We start from the raw sequence: 21,217 nt of genomic DNA on the forward strand, positions 1-21,217 counted from the left end.
TGTCCATAAATCTATAGCTACTGCCTTTGGTGACTTCACTGTTATATTCTTAGTATAAACTCGCATGTATGTCTCTTTCATTTTTCAGCTGTATAACGTGGGGACAATTAAGTTGATGTGAAGAAACTCGGAAACGTAATGAATTAAATAAAGACGATGTCAATAAATACAACTACGTAGTTATATTAAAAAGACTGACAGATGGTAGTAATTCTGTGGCTTGTGAATAGTTACTGTTTGTGGTTCGTAGTGCTGTGCAAAAATGCTAAAAAAAGGCGTAACACAAACAAAAAAAGCACTCTAGAAAAATAAATTAAACTCGACGATTCTAATTACTTTTACGCCTTGTAATATTAAAAACATAACCATTCATAAAGGTAGTAAACAGATGTCTGAAGTTGAAATTATTTATAAGCAGCAAATTTTTTGGGTGTCATGTTATTAAATATTCTAATTTTGGAAAAAGAGAATGTGGAATGTTTTTTTTTAGAAATAATTATATAGAAAATTCACCTGTTCATTTTCAATACATGGTATTAGTTCAAACTGTACTATCAAACCGAAAATGTAGAATGAGCAAAACATAATTTTATGTGTATAGATTTAAAGTGTTTAACTTCAAAATCTTTATGCTAGTACTTTAAAAAACAGCAAACAAACAAACTTTGTAGCAAGAGGTGTTGGAGAAAACAAAGAACCAAAGAAATTCTCCCACTTTTATAATATTTGTTTTTAAACTGTTCTGTGGTAAGTATATTATATCTGTACAGAATGCATCACTTCTTTAACACTTGTTTACACTTTTAAGAGAAACGAATAAATATAATTAAAACATTTGTGCAATAAGTAACTCGATCTCAGTAATATCAAGTCTTTCTTTACACACCACGGATACTATCATTAATGTTTCTTCTATATTGTTTCTTTTGTTGTTCGTGTTTTGCGCTAAAATAATTCTTCGAAGAGTGTGTAATTCTAATGAAAATACATGAAGTAGAAGTGCCTAAGCCTTGCGTCAACACTGATTAAAATTTCTTGGAAATACTATTAAAATGCTAAATATATATATATATATATACAACACATATTGTAAATTTGCAAAAGATTTATATATAATTGGTTTCTAGTTTATTTTACACCCCAAGATTTCAAACATGACAATATTTTTAAAGAATAATTAACCAAGTTTCACCAAAGGATGCATGTAATCTAAATGCAAACGGTTGAACTGATGAGTTTTGCGACCCTCGTCACTAGCCACCATTTTTTTTTTAATAGAATAAGTGGATCAGAACTTTGAATACGACGGAATATGAGGCCCGGCATGGCCAGGTGGTTAAGGCGCTCGACTCATAATACGAGGGTCGCGGGTTCGAATCCCCGTCACACCAAATATGCTCGCCCTTTCAGTCATGGGAGCGCATTGTAATGTTACAGTCAATCCCACTATTCGTTGGTAAAAGAGTAGCTCAAGAATTAGTGGTGGGTGGTAATGACAAGCTGCCTTCCATATAGTATTATAATGCTAAATTAGGGACGGCTGGCGCAGATAGCCTTCGTGTAGCTTTGCGCGAAATTCAAAACACACAAACAATTTTCACTTGTAATCCTTACATGAAAAGCTATGTAGGATCTGACGTCACGATGTTCAGAAGAATAGCTTTCACTCACATGCCTGGACGAGTACATTACAACATGCAAACCCAATGTCGCAGGAAGTTACTATTTTCTTTTTGTGCTGTATGCCTCTACCATGAAATATAATACATGTGATTTCGATAGCTACACATGGATATTAACACGATCATTCGTTGTATGTAGTTTACTCGCATACATAGAAACTCTCGCTTGATCTCAACTTCATTCACATAACTATTGGTTGGTTTACATTTAATGGACTGTGTGACGTCATAACGTTTTGAAAAATATGTTAACAATTACTTTTTACATTTGTGGTAAAATTATTTATAAATCACTGGAGGAAGAAGACTGAGATACTTGATTTCTAGCTGCTGATCTAACTTTGCGCGAAATTAAAAAACAAACAAATAAAATTCACTTTTGCAATAATTTAGTTTAACAAAGGTTAGGTGGATTATTCAAATTAATATCATTTGGCATATAATACTGTTAACGTTTTTCTATCTTTTTTGACAATTTTATCTAACTATAGCATATTTCAATTATGTACTTTTTATTTTTCGCTAAACGTTTCGTCGGTAAATGGAATCTTTAAATACTTATAAAACATTAAAAAATAACAATTACTGAGTTATAGTTCCAACTAGGAAAAGAATATAGAGCAAATAAAAAGGTTATTGCACATTTAAATAAAATATTTGGGGCTCGGGTACATAGGTGCAGGAATTTTCGGCGTTTCAGTTTGATATTAATCATAGTTTTCTATTTTAATTTTTCAAAACACTAACTGGTAATTCTGGGTACTTTCAGGCACAGGCCAAGTGACGTCTCTGTTAGTGCGAATTACTATTTAAATCATAATGTTTCGCTTTGTCAGCAACCTTATATTAGTTCTTTCTTACCTTAACTAGTGATGATAACCCAAACTATAAATAAATATTTATATAAGAATATATTTAGGGTATTTTATATTCTACAGAGAGGTTAGATTATATTTTTAAGAAATAAAAACATATAAAGCTAAAATCACCTGATTATTCATGAAGAGTTTTATCTCATAAATTCAAAATATATCATTAAGATTACAAGTCCACCATTTTTATATTTTATAATGATAGTTCTTAGTTTCTTCGGTTTTTATTTATTTTAAAATAGGAGAAAGACGCTCACCTTTTTACGGCTGTTTTCAATACCAATAAACTTTTATGTTGAAAACTTATCACGACATGTACGTCTCTTAGTTTGCACTGAGTCCTCGAACTTTGTTACCTATTTAAACAAGAAAAAGCAGTGGATTGGAAACACCTTATTTCATGAATGTAAAACATAATATTCCAACAAGTTTTTAACAGTTGCTTAGGCTTAATAAAGCGGAGAAATATGAAACTGGTCAAAAGAAGAGCAAAAAGCAACACTTTATGTACTCAATAAAATACTGTACCGTGTCTCCTGGAAGTGAGATTATTTACCGAATACTCGTCTTTATATATATATATATATACTGTTATTTATACCAATTTTTATATACACATGTGGTGCCCTTAACTGTCTACTTGATGGTGTTGATGACTTTTAGTGATTTATAAGTTAGTAATCATGAACAGACGAGAATACTCAGACCAATAACTTATTAAAACGAACGAAATATATACATTACACGTACGCTAAAATGGAACAGATGATCCACTAAGTGAAGCAGCTTTTTGTCACGTGCATATAGGCTCAGTCAGCTCACACCCAGTAGAGCTAGTAAAGGCGACGTAAGTAGAGTAGGCTAAAAGGTTTTCCGCAACAATGTTCAAAGCAGATAATATCGTCCTTTTGAAAAGAATTATAACAATTTTTATAGTCAGAAGTTTGCATCTTGGTTTTAGTCAGAACTACAAAATGTCAAAAGCCAAGCACTCCAGTCGATAAGCTTTCGTCTTAGAGTTAAGTTTCGAAATTATATAGATATATAGCATTTATGAATCCTGCAACAACGTAAAAAAATTACATTACAATTTAATCAAAAGCATTCCATGGTTCTTAAATTCGTTAACAATTCTGTTTTTTTTAAGTTAAAATAGCGCTTCTATACATCCCTGAATCCTATATGTCATGTATTCTGAATTTAACAAGATATTGAGTATATGTTAACCATTGTTACTGTGTAACTGGGTTATTAATTTAGCTTTACCTCTGGTTTTAATGCACTAATAACGCTTAAGGTTCCTTTTTTTTTCTCAGATCAGAAAGTAAAAGAGTAACAAACGCTATAAACCGAATTTTGTTTTAGAACTGCTATAATGCACACTTTGTATCATAATTTTACTTTACATATTAATTATTAGCAAATAGCAAAAAATAATAATATTAAATTAGTGAAATAATGATATTAGTAGGAATACAAATTAATTCTAGTCACTTTTTCGTGTTTTTAAAAATCAAATACTCTCCACAGACTCAGCGGTAAGCCTGAGTACTCATACAGCTCAAAAGGGTTTGGTTTGTTTTGAATTTCGCGCAAAGCTATACGAGGGCTATCTGCTCTAGCCATACCTAATTTTGCAGTGTAAGACTAGAGGGAAGGCATCTAGTTATCACCACCCACCACCAACTCTTGGGCTACTCTTTTACCAACGAATAGTTGGATTGACCGTCACATTATCACGCCCCCACGGCTAAAAGGTCAAGCATATTTGGTGCGACGGGAATTCGAACCCACGATTCTCGGATTACGAGTTGAGTACCTTAATCATCTGGCCATGCCTGGCCGCTAAAAAGGGATTTCGAGACTTCTGTTGGTGCAACTTAGCAGTTAACAACAAACAAACAGTTAAATAATTTCGTTATAGCTCGGCGAATAAAACTTATTTATCTTAAGACATTCGGACGACCAAATAAAATAACTTTAATTTCTGATACCCCATTTTTATATTTCCTACATAGAAACCTTTACGGAAGTTTATAAAGTTATTACTGGAGCTCATATTTTGGCAAATTCAAAATCTTTTCAGTGTATGATTACTTGCTCCAAATAGATTTGTTAATCTTGTTAACAACAGGAAAACTGTTGTTACATTGTTCAATATATTCACAAATTTTCATATGAAAAAAATCATGTAAACCTTCTTGTTTTCAGAACAAAAGTGTTGCTGTAATTGTAACAACTAAACTAAACTAAACAATGCACCTAAAAAAAGTGTATATATTTTTATTCGACATCATAGCCAAAAGATAGTTTACGCTTTACCAGTAATGTTTTATCTTCTAGTGAGTTAAAGCTCGTACGTCTACATGCATCTATTCTAAATAGTTCAAACTTCCGGTCTTTACACGAAAGGAATTTCCCAGCCCTGAATTCTGGTCGGCTTGAAAACAAAAAGAGCGGAAACGCATTCCTTTTCCTCAGAAGTTTCGTCGTCTTTTTCGGTTTTTCTTTTTTAAATAAATTTTTATTGCCTCACTTGGTTAAAAAATAATACAACTGTTTAATTTAATGCTTTCACCACAAATTCAAGGATAGCCTCTGCATGTTTTACGATAAGGGTTTGGTTAAAAGTTGCAAGGAGTTAATTCTGAAAGCAGTAAAGGAAAAATGTACAAAAAAAATATTGTATACAGAGAAGTTGCTACAATCTTTAAAAAATTTGATATCAGACACGACAATTTCCGGCGTTTTAGCAAGACATCGATCCTGGTTTTCCATTTTGATGTTTTTACAATGTAACCAGAGATTCGCGATACTATCAATTACAATTGGAGCAGGGCCTTGTATGCCAATACTTAGCAATGCTTCTGATTGTACATAAGAAAATTATATTTAGAGCACGTAATGAACTTGAAGCCCTTATTGGCTGCATATCATTTGTTATGACTTTGTTATAAGTACAATGAAAAATATTACATTTACTCGGTTAACCGTTATTATTCAATAATAAGGTTTATGCTAAACTAATAAATACTGGGTCATTTCGATATTTTAGCCAAAGGCAGTCCAATGGTTTGTGCGTCAGACCGTGAAGTTGAGGCCCTGTGTTTTGCTTCCTGTTATCCCTAATAACAGGCTCGGCATGGCCAGGTGGGTTAAGGCGTTCGACTTGTAATCTGAAGGTCGCGGGTTTGAATCTCCGTCGCACCAAACATGCTCGCCCTTTCAGCGATGGAGCCGTTATAATTTTATCGTCAATCCCACTATTCGTTGGTAAAAGAGTAGCCCAAGAGTTAGCGGTGGGTGAGGATGACTAACTGCCTTCTCTTTAGTCTTATACTGCTAAATTAGGGACGGCTAGCGCAGATAGCCTTTGAGTAGCTTTGCGCGAAATTAAAACAAACTAAACCAAACCATCTCCTAATAAATACAGTCTTGTTCTGCACTTATAGACCATGGATGTATCATAAGAGTGACAGCGAAATACCATTAGCCACCTGGTGGTTTAGTGGTAACCGTGAGGACTTAAACCACTGATAAACGAGCTTCGACACACGAGATGGATACAACATAGATATCACATTGAGTAGCTTTGTACTTAACAATGAGCAAAAAAACAAAGTCCTACTATTTGGTCTGTGTTGTTTAACTGCATTTTCTCTCGTCTATAGATCAAAAATAGTGACCGTTGTGCGCAGACGGTTCTTTAAATAGCTTTATATTAAATCAAACAAAAAAATTCGTCAGTAAACGGGCTATCTCAAGAGCATCGTATTTGGAAATGGAAGCAGCGGGATGATGCATTCATATCTGTCACGTGGTATTGTTATATTTGCGTGATATAACTTACTGTAATTTATATTTGCATCATATCAGTACTTAGCTTCTCAACTGATTCAGTTAAACCGTATGTTGCAAATCTAGCTTTTGAGTAGAGTTTATGCATTTATTTTTATTAGGCCCAACAAGTATATAAAATGTTTTAAAATTAATGTCTTTATATAATGCATAAATAACATTTTAACAGACTTAACTCATTAGTTTTCATATTGAGAGGAATACCGTCTGACATTACATTGCTCGTTTTTCTGATTCAGTAATGGCCTAAAAGGAATAAGTAGTAAAACATCTGCAGTCAAGTAGCCAATGGCTTTAAAAGTATCATTTGGTCGTCAGCTTAAGCAATATACTTATTGAATAACCTTTCAGATATTCTTAAAGCTGCTCTAGGTCACGAAACAAATAAAAAACAGTGCAGCCTGACCTTAATTATTTTTGTTAGTCCTACAAAGCTCAACAATTCATGTGACTTAAAGCGTTTTTTTTTTTAACATGATCTTATAGGTGAAGCATCAGCAATAAAAGATTTAATATTCTGGAGCATAACCTGTTGTAATCGATATAATGTATAAAGTATAGTTTTCTGTCTAATATTCAAGACTTCATTTACACGAACAGTCATATTATATTATTTATGTAGTGCATATTGATGTATAGAATAAATTGCCTTATAACAGTTTTTTTTTTTTTTATTAGACATTCATTGTTTCGCTTTACTGTTTCTTCAGGAGTGTTCACTAAAACACAAACCGAAACTTACAGCACAAAGCTTCAAATAGTTTAAATAATAAATTATTTTAAAGAGTTATCCATATCTGAATCCTGTCATTGTGCGAGGCTGCAGTTAGGATTATGGGCAGAAAAAAACCCATCAATTCGCTACTGTGATCATCAGCACATTGATAGATGCAGTTGTGATATACACTAACTGTGTAACTAGGAACGTTGCGACTGTATTGTGTCCAAAGTCAGATATGCAGCTCTAAGAAAACAGTGCTAACAGTCTAAACTCAAAATATAGATAGAAATGTCATGAACTGTCCATAAAGTTTGTCATCTGGATAAAAAAACTAAAATTGTACAGTATCATCACACAGATACAGGAAATAAGTGTCCAATAAAAATTTGCAAGAGCCTCCTTGAAATTCTCAGTATATTGTTAATACTGAGAAGGATGATACTGAAAACAGAATCATCCAGCCTTCAAGGAGTACTTGGTCATCTATAATGCTCATGATGAAAAGATAAGGACAGATGTCAAAGTTATGAGTGACTATCAAGGGAAAAGAACATGGTACAGCATTTCATGCTTTTCCTTTAGCCATAAGCAGATGAATGTCTGTGTGCATTGTAAAACTCCTGTTGGTTTGATAAAAGAGGTCTGATTATCAACTACAAGCAAGTGGAATCAGATAATAAAAGTAGACTTAAGACTGTTTTCATCAGTCTGTGTAACATATCTATTTCTTTTGAGGCTCATGGAGCTTACATTAGGAAGCTACAAAGAATGATATGTGTATTTTGTGGGTATAACATTTTAACACTTGATTTCATGTTTAAATCACTGGTTTAAACCTAAAAATGGCATTTTAACATATATTGAAGATGTAAATTTGAAAACGGAAGCCAGGAAAGTAAGGTCAAATATGACCTGAAGTTTCTGTATTACAGAATATGAAGTGATTTTTTGAGGATTGTAATGGTCAAAACCTGACTCCCGTCTGACTTTAAACAAGAAATCCATAGCTTTCTAGATGTTGATTCTTATTGTCAGTGGTTTATTACGAAATTTTCAAACATAACATCATCACCGTCTGCTTTGGCTAAGTTTCTGCATATTAAGTAGACAGATGAAGTTAAATAACCACTCAAGTTTCTACATCATGTTGTACTCGAGGTACCGTTTTTAACTGACATTTGCAATTTTTGTCAAAGTTTACTCCCTTCACTTTCAACAAACTGGCCAGATAACCTGCTAGCCTATTTATTTAAAGTCTGCATCTACTACTGTAGAAGAGAGGAAGTGAAGCATAAAAAAAATAATTATTCTACTTATGAATGGATACCAGGGTTGACTAATTAAATGCTTCACGAATACAGACACTGGTGAATGCCTTGTATATTGTAACATATGTGTTGCTAATGTGATATTTGCGAGTAAAATTGGTTTCTTTGAAGAGTATTAACTAGTTCCACTATCTAACAGAAGGATCGGCAGGATAAATTATGATATGGAATTTAGCTGAACTAAGTGAACTGAAACAAAGAAATAAATAGACTAAGCATGATGTGTAACACATAACCAAAATAGATTTTATTAATCATAAACACAAAATATAGTATGTGTACTAACTTTAAACGCTAATTATCTCCTTTCACTAGATCTGCGTCATCCTTCATGATGTACTCTTGCTAATCAATTCCCTTAGGGATTGTTACTTGAATGTTTAATCTAAAGTCTTAACGAAAACTATTGCATGAACTCACATGAACTTCAGCTACTCACGTCACGGATCATTCTCATTTAAACATAGAGACCATAGCTTCGAAATATCATCTCATCTATCATTGTATGATGTTGATTTTCAACATCCATGCACAATAGGCAGAATTACAGTCATGGGTAGAACAGGTGTAATCTCAATAGAATGACAAAGAAACAAAGGCAGCTGGAACACAACTAACTTAGCTACTTTCTTTCTAATGTGTTACAAAAAAACTGCCTAGACTTCGAATGAACTTCAGTCAAAAATGAAAAAGTAATCGGTATATGCTAGTCATTACTGATTAGTGCAATATATGATAAGAATCTTATCTACTGACAAACACACACACACACCAGTATGGATCACGGCTAACACATTAGAGCTTCTAAGAGGTCCAAATGAATATTAGGGCAATGCTTCAATGATCAGTTGTTTGCAGAGTTGTGTTATGTGTTAATTGTTGTCACACTTCCATATCATCCTCTGTCTCATATTTGGACTGCTGAAGAACACAGGTTATCCAGTGAAAGCTTGCGAAAATTTGTCAACTCTGAACAAATAACTGGAATAAGCAATAACTATATATCATGAAGGTGCACAATATAATTAACAACAACAAACTAGTTATTTTTTATAGTTGTATAAGATGTGTAGTTCCCAGTGAATCTAATGCAGATGCATGGCCATGTCTACAGGAATATCTGGAGTGGCTGCATTTTAAAACACTCAATGAATATGAATTGTCTGCGTGTTTTTTCGTATAGCAAAGCCACAAAGGGCTATCTGCTCAGCCCACTGAGGGGAATCGAACCCCTGATTTTAGCATTGTAAATTCGGAGACATACCGCTGTACTAGCGGGGGGCGAATTGTCTGCAGCTCAAAATTAGAATAAAGTAGTTATACATCAAACGAAATGTTATCATTAAAGTATAGCAGACCAAACATTTGAACCTGGTAGCTAGTAAATGGCTATAGTGTTTGCTACGATTAAACCACTCATTCCTGGCTAAACAGGCCTATATCTCGGGTGTCAAAAGCCCCTTGAGGCAATCTTTTAGCTGTTATAGTTGCAAATGTATTGAACACTTCAACCTAACGTAACTGGTGAGTCCATTCAAAACTGGTTAGTCCTGAAATTAGAGAGAAATGTGGGTGTCATCTTTTATATTGACAAAAGTATTACGTCATACGATCTCCACCTAGTTGATAAAGACAACAATGACGGTAGCATATATCTGGTATTCTACGTAAAGTTAAATTGAGGAAACTCCAGCGGATGAGCAGACTTTCTTGATTAGCTGGGTTTGTCTGATAAATCATTTATTTGCTGAAATGATGTTATAGATCAAGTGTTAGGACAGCTGCAGGATGTAAGCGCCAAAAAGGAATAGTAATCACTCTTTGATTAACAACTCAATTTATCTAGTTATTTTAAATTATAGTATTTCTGCAGTACTGAAGACGTACGATTCATCAGGATACTACCAAGACAAGTGAAGTTTTTGGATAAAATTAGAAAACAATACATACTTAGTCTTGGCGGTTAATAACAGCTGGAAATTCAGATATAGTAATAAACTAAAAGAACTCTGCAATATCTGATTTTTGAGTATTATTCTGATAAAGAACTGTGTGGAATGTTGGCAGAGTTTTATATGTAGAAATTCATGAATAATATTTTGTGTCAGCCAACATGATGTCATGTTGTGGAGCAAAATCATACCTAAAGATGTTGTAGGTTTATACTAGTTTTCCTGGAATTCAGTGAGGACGAGGTTTATTGGTCTTTTGATAGTGGTACTAACGTCAAACGTATAGCGATTTAGGCTGGTTGCTACTTTATGACGGTGATGAAGATCCTTGTGTTGGCATTTCTGGTATCTCTTTTTGTGATGTATGTGTGGCCTATGCCCTATTCCTCACTATCGTATAAATGTTTCAGATTATTTTAAGTATAGTACTATATACGTTCAAACAAAGCCCACTCATTAAGTTTATATTCAAATCAGTTACTTACAGAACTTCAATTTTAATGACGATAAAGTTGCATCAAGTGACATTTTTTGTTCATTTTGATGTTTATATATTTTAACATGTTAACTGTTCTAAATGTCAGTTTATTTATGATAAAGACAAGTAATATGTGTTACCAACTGCTTCAGGAAAATTTCAGTTTATTTATAATTAAGTAACCGATAGCATCAAATAACATTAAAACATCAAATTATAAAAAAAATGTGGGGCGTTTCCATTTCAAATTGGACGTAATTATTATACTTTGAAACAGACAACACCGAATGGAAGTACCATTACAAACTTTCAAACTAGGATATTTACAAAACTTGTCAGATATAGATAAAACTACTCAATTCAATTTAGTATGCTAATTATAGAGTTTTGAAATATATGATAAATATTTTAATGATTTAGCAAACAATAACAGGTACCTAAATTTTTTAAAAAATCAAAACATAAAGACTGATGTATCTCTAACTGATTGATTACAGCTCTTCAAGATCAAATCATATGAAGGAAATCTAGGGGAAATAGATGAAAAAAAAAAAAAAACACATCCGCCACTTTATTTGCTGAAATTTTGGCCAAATTTAGGGCATTGTCACAGTTGTTAAAAATGCTGGAATGCCGATATTTTGACATTTCTCAGCATAACTAATCATACTTACATCACAATGTAAAACAGCAGATTTTCATCTAAAATGTCTTCTCCATCTTCTCAATGATGAAGAAGTAAGCAAAAGGGTCATCACTCACAATCATTTCCACTGGTAACTATTAATCTGAACTATGGTTCATCAAATGTAGGACATATTTTTGTCAATATTAATCTATAACGTTGTTGATGAATTGTTCCTCATAAGAAGTAGGTTAAAACTGATTGATGACTTGTATTTCTGTTAAACGAGGAAATGGCGAGGTTGTTTAAGATTAGGAATCCGTGCTGAGAGCTTTCTCCTAGAAACTGGAGTTTGACTGCTAACTTGAGTGTAATCTCACTTTCTATTAAATTTAGAATGCTATACCATATTCACGCGTATTATGTCCATTATAGACTAAGTTAAGTAAGCATACAGAAGGTGGTAAAAACGATTGCTGTTGTTTTCGCTCGTATTATTGCAGTATCAAAATTGAAATGTATAAATGGACTAAAATGTGTAATAAAATCATCTGATCGTTTTCCATGAAAAGCATTTAGAATAAACAAATACAGAAAAATTAATGCAGCTTACTTAATATGAATCATAAATGGGCAAAAATATATAGAGACACAGTTTTGAGTCCAGTCATTTTATTAGAAGAAAGGCTGGCGTAACATTACTATGACGTTATACACAGAGACATGTTTTTTACTGAGTGTTGCCAGAGTTCTTCCTGAAGTTAAAATGTCATTATTTGTATGTTTCTGAATATATTTAAACACTATTACGTTACATTAAAAGAATGAACTGTAAACAAGCTGGACTTTTTGAGATCTTTTCTCCTTGTCGTGGAACCAAAACATAAAGTAAGTAAAGTGAGAATAGCATAAGAGGTAATAGACACTAATTATAACTGAACTATGAAATGAAAACGGAAATCAGTAGTGAGTTTTTTTTTGTTCTTTTTTTACCGCCCCTTGCATGTTTCACGAATTGGATCCCTCCCTTTTCTTCGTGGCCCCTACATGTTTATCGGCCGGTTTGTGTGCGGAAGTTTCATGTGGTGCATGGACTTTAGGTCTGCCTTACCTCTTACCAGCACACATTCCTACAGAACATATTTGTTATTCATAATCACTATTCAATCAAAATCAAGTGTTTTCATAACATACGATATCTAATAAATATGTATATTAAAGATAATTACAAGAACATAAATGAATTACCGAATAAACCAGTGTTTCGCATTAAATTGTACTAAATCTCAGTTTTTGCTTTATTTTACAGCAATGACAGATACAGTAGAAAACCCGATTAACCTGTCGAACGTGCTTCCTGTAAAGTGTAGTAGCCAACAAAATTTTAGGACGTCCCGGAACTCTGGATATGATATTTCTCGAGCTCTATTTTTCCTTTCCCTAAAACGTATAAATAATATGAAAGAAGCATGTAGTAGATGAGATGGCAAAATACCACAACACTGAAGAATATAAAAATAATTATGATAAATAACTTTAAAATGATATGACGCAGTTGAAGAATAAATAGTGATGGCAGGAACTTGAGTGTCATATCATAGTGTATTAAGTTATCTTCCTTAATTCAGATGATGAGTTCAAATGGTAAGTATTTTCTATGTGCCCTCGAATCAGTATAGATCTGCATAAATTATTGAATAATAGGCTTAGCTCTCTTGACTGCGCCCCCTTCTGGCTGCGCGTTATCCTAGCTACGGCTCTGGCAACTGGTTCGACAGCTATAACGTAGATAATAATAAAATAAATATCTTTTATACTTTTTTAAACGATTAATGTATCCCACAATCACTAGTGTAACTCTCTATGATCTTAAAGTCCAAATCTTGTTAAACTAAAATTGTATGTAACAAATATAATTCAAGTTTTATGTTGTTGAAATGTATAATGAAAACAAAAAGTATAGGCATAAATTATTTAAATGGATGACCCTTTATAACTTGGCTGTTTCTATACGCGTGAAATAGTTTAATAAGCTTTCGTAATATGCAAACAGCAGTGTCAGGTATTTCTCATTGCATCACCTGTTTATATTCACACAAAAACGTTAGTTACCTAGTGCATCCACCTGGTGGTTAAGACACTCAACGCCAAGTCTGAGGATCGACCAAACGTGCTCTCACTTTCAATTGTCAGAGTGTTGCTACGTTTCAGTTAATCCCACCATTCGTTGGTAAAAGAGTAGCCTGAGAGTTGGCGTTTGATGGTGTTGACCAGCTGTCTTCTCTCTAGTCTATAATTGCTAAATTAGGAATGGTTAACGCCGATAGCCCTCATGTAACCTTGCACAAAATTTAAACCAAATCATTCGGCATCATACGTTTTGAAGAGTAGGAAATGTACTAGATATGATGTTAACACTAAAGACGGCTATTTTGCTCATTATATGCTCATTCTCGTATCTTACCTATAAATGTTCGCTCTTTTTTTAAGTATTGCGTCTAATTTAATTTATGCTAAATGAAAAGCTGCATAATCGGTTGTTTGTGCTGTGCTCACCGCAGGAATTTATTGCCGAGCTAGTATTTGATGTTTATTTCGATACAAGAACGTATTTACTCAGTTCATTATAGCCATGGCTACTTTCAGAGCAAAATACGTATTGGTACTCTTTTATCTCGTATGTGAGACTGGCGAATGTAGGTTAAGATAAACGGTGAATCCCCACCACAATCTGGGTCCTACTTCCGCAGTAACATCCAAACCCTAAAGTACATTTTATAATCCCACATTATAGCTTGTACACTGGAATTTTTTCAATTAGTGTATCTTTTTTGTTTCAGCTTGTTTTTTAACTTGTAACAAACTTTATATATATATGTAGATGTATGTGTTTGTAAAGTCCTCATTATATTTCAAGGAGGAACTCCATTCACCGGAAGATAAAACCTAGGTGACCATACCATATTCTAAGAAAGGTTTAAAATACTTCCCTGTGATAATAATTCAAAACGTTTAATTTTCTGAAGAGTGTCACCTAGTGACAGGTTGCTGAACTGTCTTATTTGTTTTCTTATGTAACGTTTGGTCGAATGTATAACTGTTTAATGAATAGTTTGCTTGAGCAGTGCAAAAACAAGGCCTGAACGAGATACACATGACTGTTTACACTAGCAATAGTTTCAACTGAGTTTTTCCGCAACATTTAACCAACTTATAACATTGTCATTTGTTAAAGAATAGTTGACAGACTTATCAATGTCGAGAATAACTGCAATATATTAACGTTAGACAAGTTAAAATATATTTGCTATATTGCTCACAGAAGTGAACAAAACTTCGAAAATAACTCAAAATATTTACAGGTGTTCTTTTCTACAATAAAAGTACGGAATCGTAATCTCTTTGGTTAAGGAAGAATAGGCTTAATATGAAATATTCGCTAAACAGCAATTTAGTTCCTGAATATTGTTGTGTTCTTAGTAAAATGCTATACAATGGGTTATCTGTATTTTGTCCACAACTGGAAAGTTCCTGGTGAAGGAGAAACTGTCATAAAATGGCAGTATCAATAGCAAGTATGTCATTGTATTGTTACGAGAGTGACTTCTTCCGTACACCTATAAAAATAATCATGAACATGTTACGTCATCTTACTTCAATATTAAACTGTTACATGAATATTAAATAAGTATAATATGGAATCTAAAGGTATTAAAACATAACAATAGAAAAATAAAATTGAATGGGTTTATTCTTAATATAATTTCTGTCTTATTCTACTACTACTTTTCTCCGAAAACTGATGTCATAACTTGTCTATCAATATAATATAGCCTCGTTTGATTAACGTGATACTTTTCCATCAACATATTGCAACAAGAAGTTTATGTAAACAGAACATACCTGTAACGTATGCAAGTCTAAAAAGGTTATAATGTTATTATATAGGTCACTGGTTAGGACACATTTGGAATGCTTTGTTTGGGGCTCCTTAACTTAGAGAAGACATGGAATTATTGGAAAAAAGGTTTAAAAGAAAACTACTGAGGTGGTAGTGGGGATAGGACGTGAGCCATGTGAAGATAGATTAAGAATCCTGAAATTGTTTTCTCTTGAAAAAAAGAAGTTAAAAAAGAGTTAGAAGATATTTGATTGAGGTATTTAAAATTGTTAAGGGAATTCATAGTGTTTATACATTATTTTTTTTCTTACTTAATGGCGTGAGTGGTAACAATAGAAGACATAGGTATAAATTTTGGCAAAGACAACTCTATTTTTATAAAAGGGTAGTTGTCCTTTGAAATTGCTTGCCTTGAGATATGGTAGACACAGTAACTTACAGAATGTTTAAGAGAAAGTTTGATAAATATTTGAATTATAAGGGCTGAATTTGGGTGATGTATTTTCATTTTAGATTTTAAGTACATAATGGTTTGTTATCCTACTAGATTCATGTGCTAAAATTGATTATGATATTTTGGCTTATTGAAGCCTCAAGTGATAGAAAAACTGCGATGCTATTTTTTACTTTTTGTAAAATATACATATCTAAATTATTTCTTTACGGCAAAAGTGGTAATTAGACTTAAAATACGATTCGTGATACTGTATATGAAATATCTTACATTACGCTTCACATAAATTACTCCATTTACATCATGTAGCAATGCGGAAAAAGATATGAGATGGAAACATAATTGGTAACAAAGAAGTCCGTTTCATTGATTTTACTAAAATAAATTTTTGCATATAAAGTGATGATGCCAACAGACTGGATACAAAATGATATCAGATATAAAGAGTTGTACTGTTTGTATGAGTCCCCATTGGTTTGAAAAAAAGTGGGCCTAAATCAAGGTGCTCTAGTCTTCTCATGACGAGGTAAAATTTTTATCCATTTCTTTGACTTCCTCGAATGTAAGATATCTTGAAGATCATTGGAAGTTTGCAGTTCATCATGCGTTTTAGTCTTTTTCCTGCTTCTTTTGATCAACTTCCTTTATCAGATAAAGGAAACTTCAGTTGAATATATTTGTTATATTCGTAAACATTCTTTTGAGAAATCTGATTTTATGTTTTGCTGCTGATTGCTCTATTCAGTCAGTTATAAATCCCACTTGAATACTTTGAATGCAGGTTAATCAAAATATTTAGATCATATGTCAAGGTAAAGATGACAAGTTGAAGAAAATTACTTGTAAGAAAAACTTAGAACAGGTCAAAGACAATGCTATAAATGTATTTGGTATGGTGAACCGAATTTTGCTACAAATTGTGATTGAATACGCCTCTGTTAATGTGCTAATCTGAATGTTATTGAATTTGGTTTGGTTCATTTTGAATTTCGCGCAAAGCTACACCAAGGCTATCTGCGCTAACCGTCCCTAATTTAGCAGTGTAAGACTAGAGGGAAGGCAGCTATTCACTACTACCCACCGCCAACTCTTGTGCTACTATTTTACCAACGAATAGTGGGATTGACCATCACATTATAACACCCCCATGGCTGAAAGGGCGAGCATGTTTGGCGTGACGGGGATGCGAACCTCCGACCCTTGGATTATGAGTCGAGTGCCTTAACCACCTGGCCATGTCGGGCCGTGTCATTGAAAGTATTACAGAGATGTTGTATCTAGCAATAAAAGTACTGGAAAGATTTCAAAAGATATGTAATGAAGCTTTAGTTGTGAATCACGTTGTTACACCAAAGAAAGAACGCCTTCCGTCTCCCACTAAATGCTGAATAGGTAAGAGACCAGAGCTGTATCTTTCAGTGTAGCAGTTTGAAAGTGATAAGGTACAGTTAACTTATATCAATAGTCTGCTTTTTTTGTGTAGTAATTAATTTATACTATCACGGAAAATGTTTTTGTTGGTGACCAAACTGTTTCCAGTACAAACACTGCAAGCAATACAAAGCAATATATATGTATATGTGACATTGTCATCATTCATGCAACGAAGGGCTCTTTGACTGTTAGCAAAGTTGTAGGATCAAATTATGTCGATGAAGTTTACAAAGAAATTCAGGTCGAAAATGGTATAGTATTTGGGGAAGCGCCCAAGAATAGGTGTTTTAAACTTATTTCCACGAGCACTGAAAATATGAAATTCGCCAAATCGCACAGAATGAATGAAAGTGAGTACCTGCGTGCAAAAAGCTACTTGGCCAAATTGTCGCACACCTTAGTGAAAGCCAGCAATGTGAAGATTCTGAAGAGAATATAAAAGTATCTCAAGGGCTGTGAATATTATAAGAAAAGAAATAGCATCTACTTAAAACTGGAAATTCGCTGAATCATTCTCAGGTACCAGACAAATTATAGTTTTGTAAACTAGTTATCAATAGGTGCAAATACAAAGGAACTTGTTAGAGAAAGGCATAACAGTGCCAGAAATGTAGCAGAGGAGTAAGCCAAATGATCAAGTTTCAAATCTGACAGACAAGTTACGTATAAGGTAAAGAAAGATGCTTCTTTCAGAGCATACTGTAGTACATAGCTGAACATTCTCCTATCTTTCAACGACCACAAAAATGAAAAAAAAACGCTAATAAATGATTATTAACAAATTAACTGTTAACAAACAAATGGAAGAAACTGGTGGGTACTGATGTCTTTATTCATGAAAAAAGCACTGTTAGTTTTGTTGATAACTGATTTTCTTGAGATCACTTTATATGGACAAAACACTCTTTACTACATAATAATTGTAAATAACCAAGAATAATGTGATGGTCACAAACATATGAACAATACAACTGAAGTTCTAAAAAACAGATGAGACTGGAAAACAAGTATCTCATCTCACCACAGTCATTGTTACATCCGATGGTTTTGAATTTGATTCACAGAAGTGACCAAGGAAGCACAAAAGACAGATCTTTCGTTGTTTATCACTTCATATCATCGAGCATGCAATATATCAGAACAAACACAAGTTCAGCTGATGATGAAGCATTAGTAGAAGAAATTCACAAAGATATTATACATGAAGAAAAATCCAAAGATTCCAATGAATCTATGTGGAAATATGAGTTAAATATAAACAAATTAAGTCAACAATTCTAACTTGTGCTGCAATAAATTCACTGTTTATAGCACTGAAAGAAGAAAATGATCTCAAACAACAGACAAACAGTAGTATTTTAGTAGGACAGTGTACACTAAAGAGGAAAGTCATAATGCTTAGCATAGTCTTATATGAAAGAACATTGAATATCCAGATATCAACAGGGAACATCATTTGGCTTTTGCATATATGGGATCTTCCTACCTGTTTAGTTTCTCTGTTTGTCCTGTCGAAAACAGTGGCTTAGTTCCAATCACTACTGAAGTTGGTATCCGTTCTTTTACAGCTTTCCAACAAGTATTCTCAGGAAAGTGGTAAATAAAAGGATCTAAGTATCACTTGACCATCCTGTTGGTATTATATTGCCTTGTTTTTGAGTCATTGGAAGATATGGCTAAGTATTCTCAAACTGCATTAAAGAAGGGTTAAAAATTCTTCATCTTGTTCGAGATATTCATGAGAATAACTGAAAATGCTATGTAGTAACAACTGAAGACCAAATAAAGTATTACTTTGCACGTGACCTTTACAAGTATGCTCGCTTGGTTCCTCTTTACCTTGCCTTCTACGAGAACTGAAAGTAAAAGACACTGACACCTAAAGAGATCAAAAGAATGGTGACTTCTGCATGTGCAAGTCTGTCATTCCATTCTCAAATCTATATGTTGACCAAACTCTCAAGCAGAAGATAAAAGGTTTGAAAGTAGTGGAGGGAATGAAAATAATAATACAAAATGAAGAAGTTCTTGAGAGCTATTTCATGATCGTTCCTGAGCTTGCAAGACTTATAGATGGGTTTCACACAAAATTTAGGGGATCTATAGCTTAAACAAAAAAAAAAGAATACTATCCATACTGTGAGTTTCATGGATCTACAACCATTCGAATTATGAGCAACACACTTAAGATGAAGGCCGCCATATTCAGTCACTTAAACAGAATCCTTTGAGCAGTAATATCTTCAGTTAATGAGTTTGTTTACGAATCAAGTACTCAAAGTGTCATAATTATTTGTGAAATAAAGTGCAAAACACAATTCATTTATTTCACATTATCAAGATTAGTAAAGCACATGGCATACATGTCTGAATGGGATTTAATACAAAGATGTATATGAAGACATTTCTTACTCTCGCAGCAGAGAAGATGATCAAAATTAACCAAACAATAAGAAATGATCAACAGTTACTGGCTGTTTATCAATTCACATTAACGTTTGAACTTTATCTTTAACAAGAGAATACTGCTCGAATATTGAGTTACTTATCTATCACTATGCCATATCACTTTCTTCAGTTATGCTACAGAATAGGTTCCCATATGTGATCAATATTATGATGACTTAACTTATTATACTTTGCATACATTAAAGGTCATTTACCAAATATTTGTCAAACTAATCACCAGATTTTTTAATATCTTAACGTTCTTAATATAGCTAGAAATGTAAAAAGTTCAAAAGTGTAGCATTATCCACACACATTACTAGTTCTGCTCCAAATAATTAACAACGTTTTACTTTTTGACTGATCAGGAATTTTTGTCATTTTGCTACTGTAGTAGGTAGTTAGTACGATACAACTTCTGAGTTACAAACAGTATTTATTTGAATACCAGGGATACAAACTTATATGTCCCTATAAATTGTAACACACAATTAAAATACTCGACATGTCTATTCTGATTTTGCTCCCCTTGCGATGTATCCCTGAAAATTGCGTTTAAAACAGCAGCACAGAAAGTGGAATCTGCGCCCGGTTGCACCATACACACACTACAACTCCACACTGTTGTTTATGCCAGTCTTCAATCCCTGATTTTACTTTTGAAGAAAATATAATTGTTAACATTCATGTACATGTTTAAAAACATGTTATATGTATTTGGTAACCCTAAGAAATGTGCTGTACAGTTTTTTTTGTTGTTGTTTTTTTTAATTTCGCGCAAAGCTACACAAGGACTATCTGTGCTAATCGTCCCTAATTTAGTAGTGTAACACTAGAGAGAAGGCAGCTAGTCATCACCACCCACCGCCAACTCTTGGGCTACTCTTTTACCAACGAATAGTGGGATTGACCGTCAAATTATAACGCCCCACAGCTGAAGGGGCGACCATGTTTGGTGTGAAGGGGATTCGAACCCTTGACCCTTAGACTACGAGACGAACGCCTTAACCCACCTGGCCATGCCTGGTCAGTGCTGTAAACTTATGAGAGGAATCTCCATCTATGTTGTGTAGAAAAACTTTTTCTGTTTAAATAGTTTTGAGTAACATGATTTAAAATGCCTATTAGAAAGACATTTTTAGTAAAGTTTTCTTACTATTTTCTATTTTGGGTGAAATAAAATCATACTTACTGGTAAGTGGCATTTTTGATAAACCAATATACAGCAATAGTACGTATTTTTAAAAAAATGACACTACAATTTAAGTTGTGTTTTTAACAATCTAGGATACGAAAGTTTTTCGTATTGGTGATATCAAAATGTTCATTTTTTTTCATATTTAATGTAGACCATTTTCACCCCAGTTAACCTGTTTTATCTAATGTTTCTTTATCATTAAATTTATCTGAAAATGCACAGCTTTTTACAAATCTTTTCTTCTTTTTCAGATACTTTTCTTTAAA

The 21,217-nt window shown here is 33.3% G+C and overlaps 2 protein-coding genes and 1 long non-coding RNA gene across 14 annotated transcripts in view; 2 read left to right on the forward strand and 1 right to left on the reverse strand.

Moving 5' to 3' along the window:
• Window positions 1-3,455, reverse strand: part of LOC143222972 (uncharacterized) — a 32,668-nt gene extending 29,213 nt beyond the window's left edge. For 6 of the 12 annotated variants that reach the window (XR_013012597.1, XM_076450262.1, XM_076450263.1 and 3 more), the window contains exons 1-2: window positions 3,083-3,316; window positions 2,812-2,910 (exon numbers count right to left, since the gene is read on the reverse strand). The gene's annotated coding sequence lies outside the window, so the exon portion shown is untranslated. Of the gene's footprint in view, window positions 1-2,811; window positions 2,911-3,082 lie in introns of all 12 variants that reach the window. The other 6 variants (XM_076450269.1, XM_076450265.1, XM_076450264.1 and 3 more) reach the window with 3 other exon arrangements.
• Window positions 1-13,098, forward strand: part of LOC143222974 (uncharacterized) — a 25,335-nt gene extending 12,237 nt beyond the window's left edge. The window contains exon 3 of the long non-coding RNA XR_013012598.1: window positions 12,826-13,098. This is a non-coding gene — a long non-coding RNA (uncharacterized LOC143222974). The remainder of the gene's footprint in view (window positions 1-12,825) is intronic.
• The window catches only part of LOC143222973 (small nuclear ribonucleoprotein Sm D2), a 78,718-nt gene that overhangs the window by 13,986 nt on the left and 43,515 nt on the right, over window positions 1-21,217 (forward strand). The gene's annotated exons all lie outside the window — the stretch shown is intronic.

This window comes from Tachypleus tridentatus, chromosome 8, assembly GCF_004210375.1.
Source record: "Tachypleus tridentatus isolate NWPU-2018 chromosome 8, ASM421037v1, whole genome shotgun sequence".
Taxonomy (NCBI): domain Eukaryota; kingdom Metazoa; phylum Arthropoda; class Merostomata; order Xiphosura; family Limulidae; genus Tachypleus; species Tachypleus tridentatus.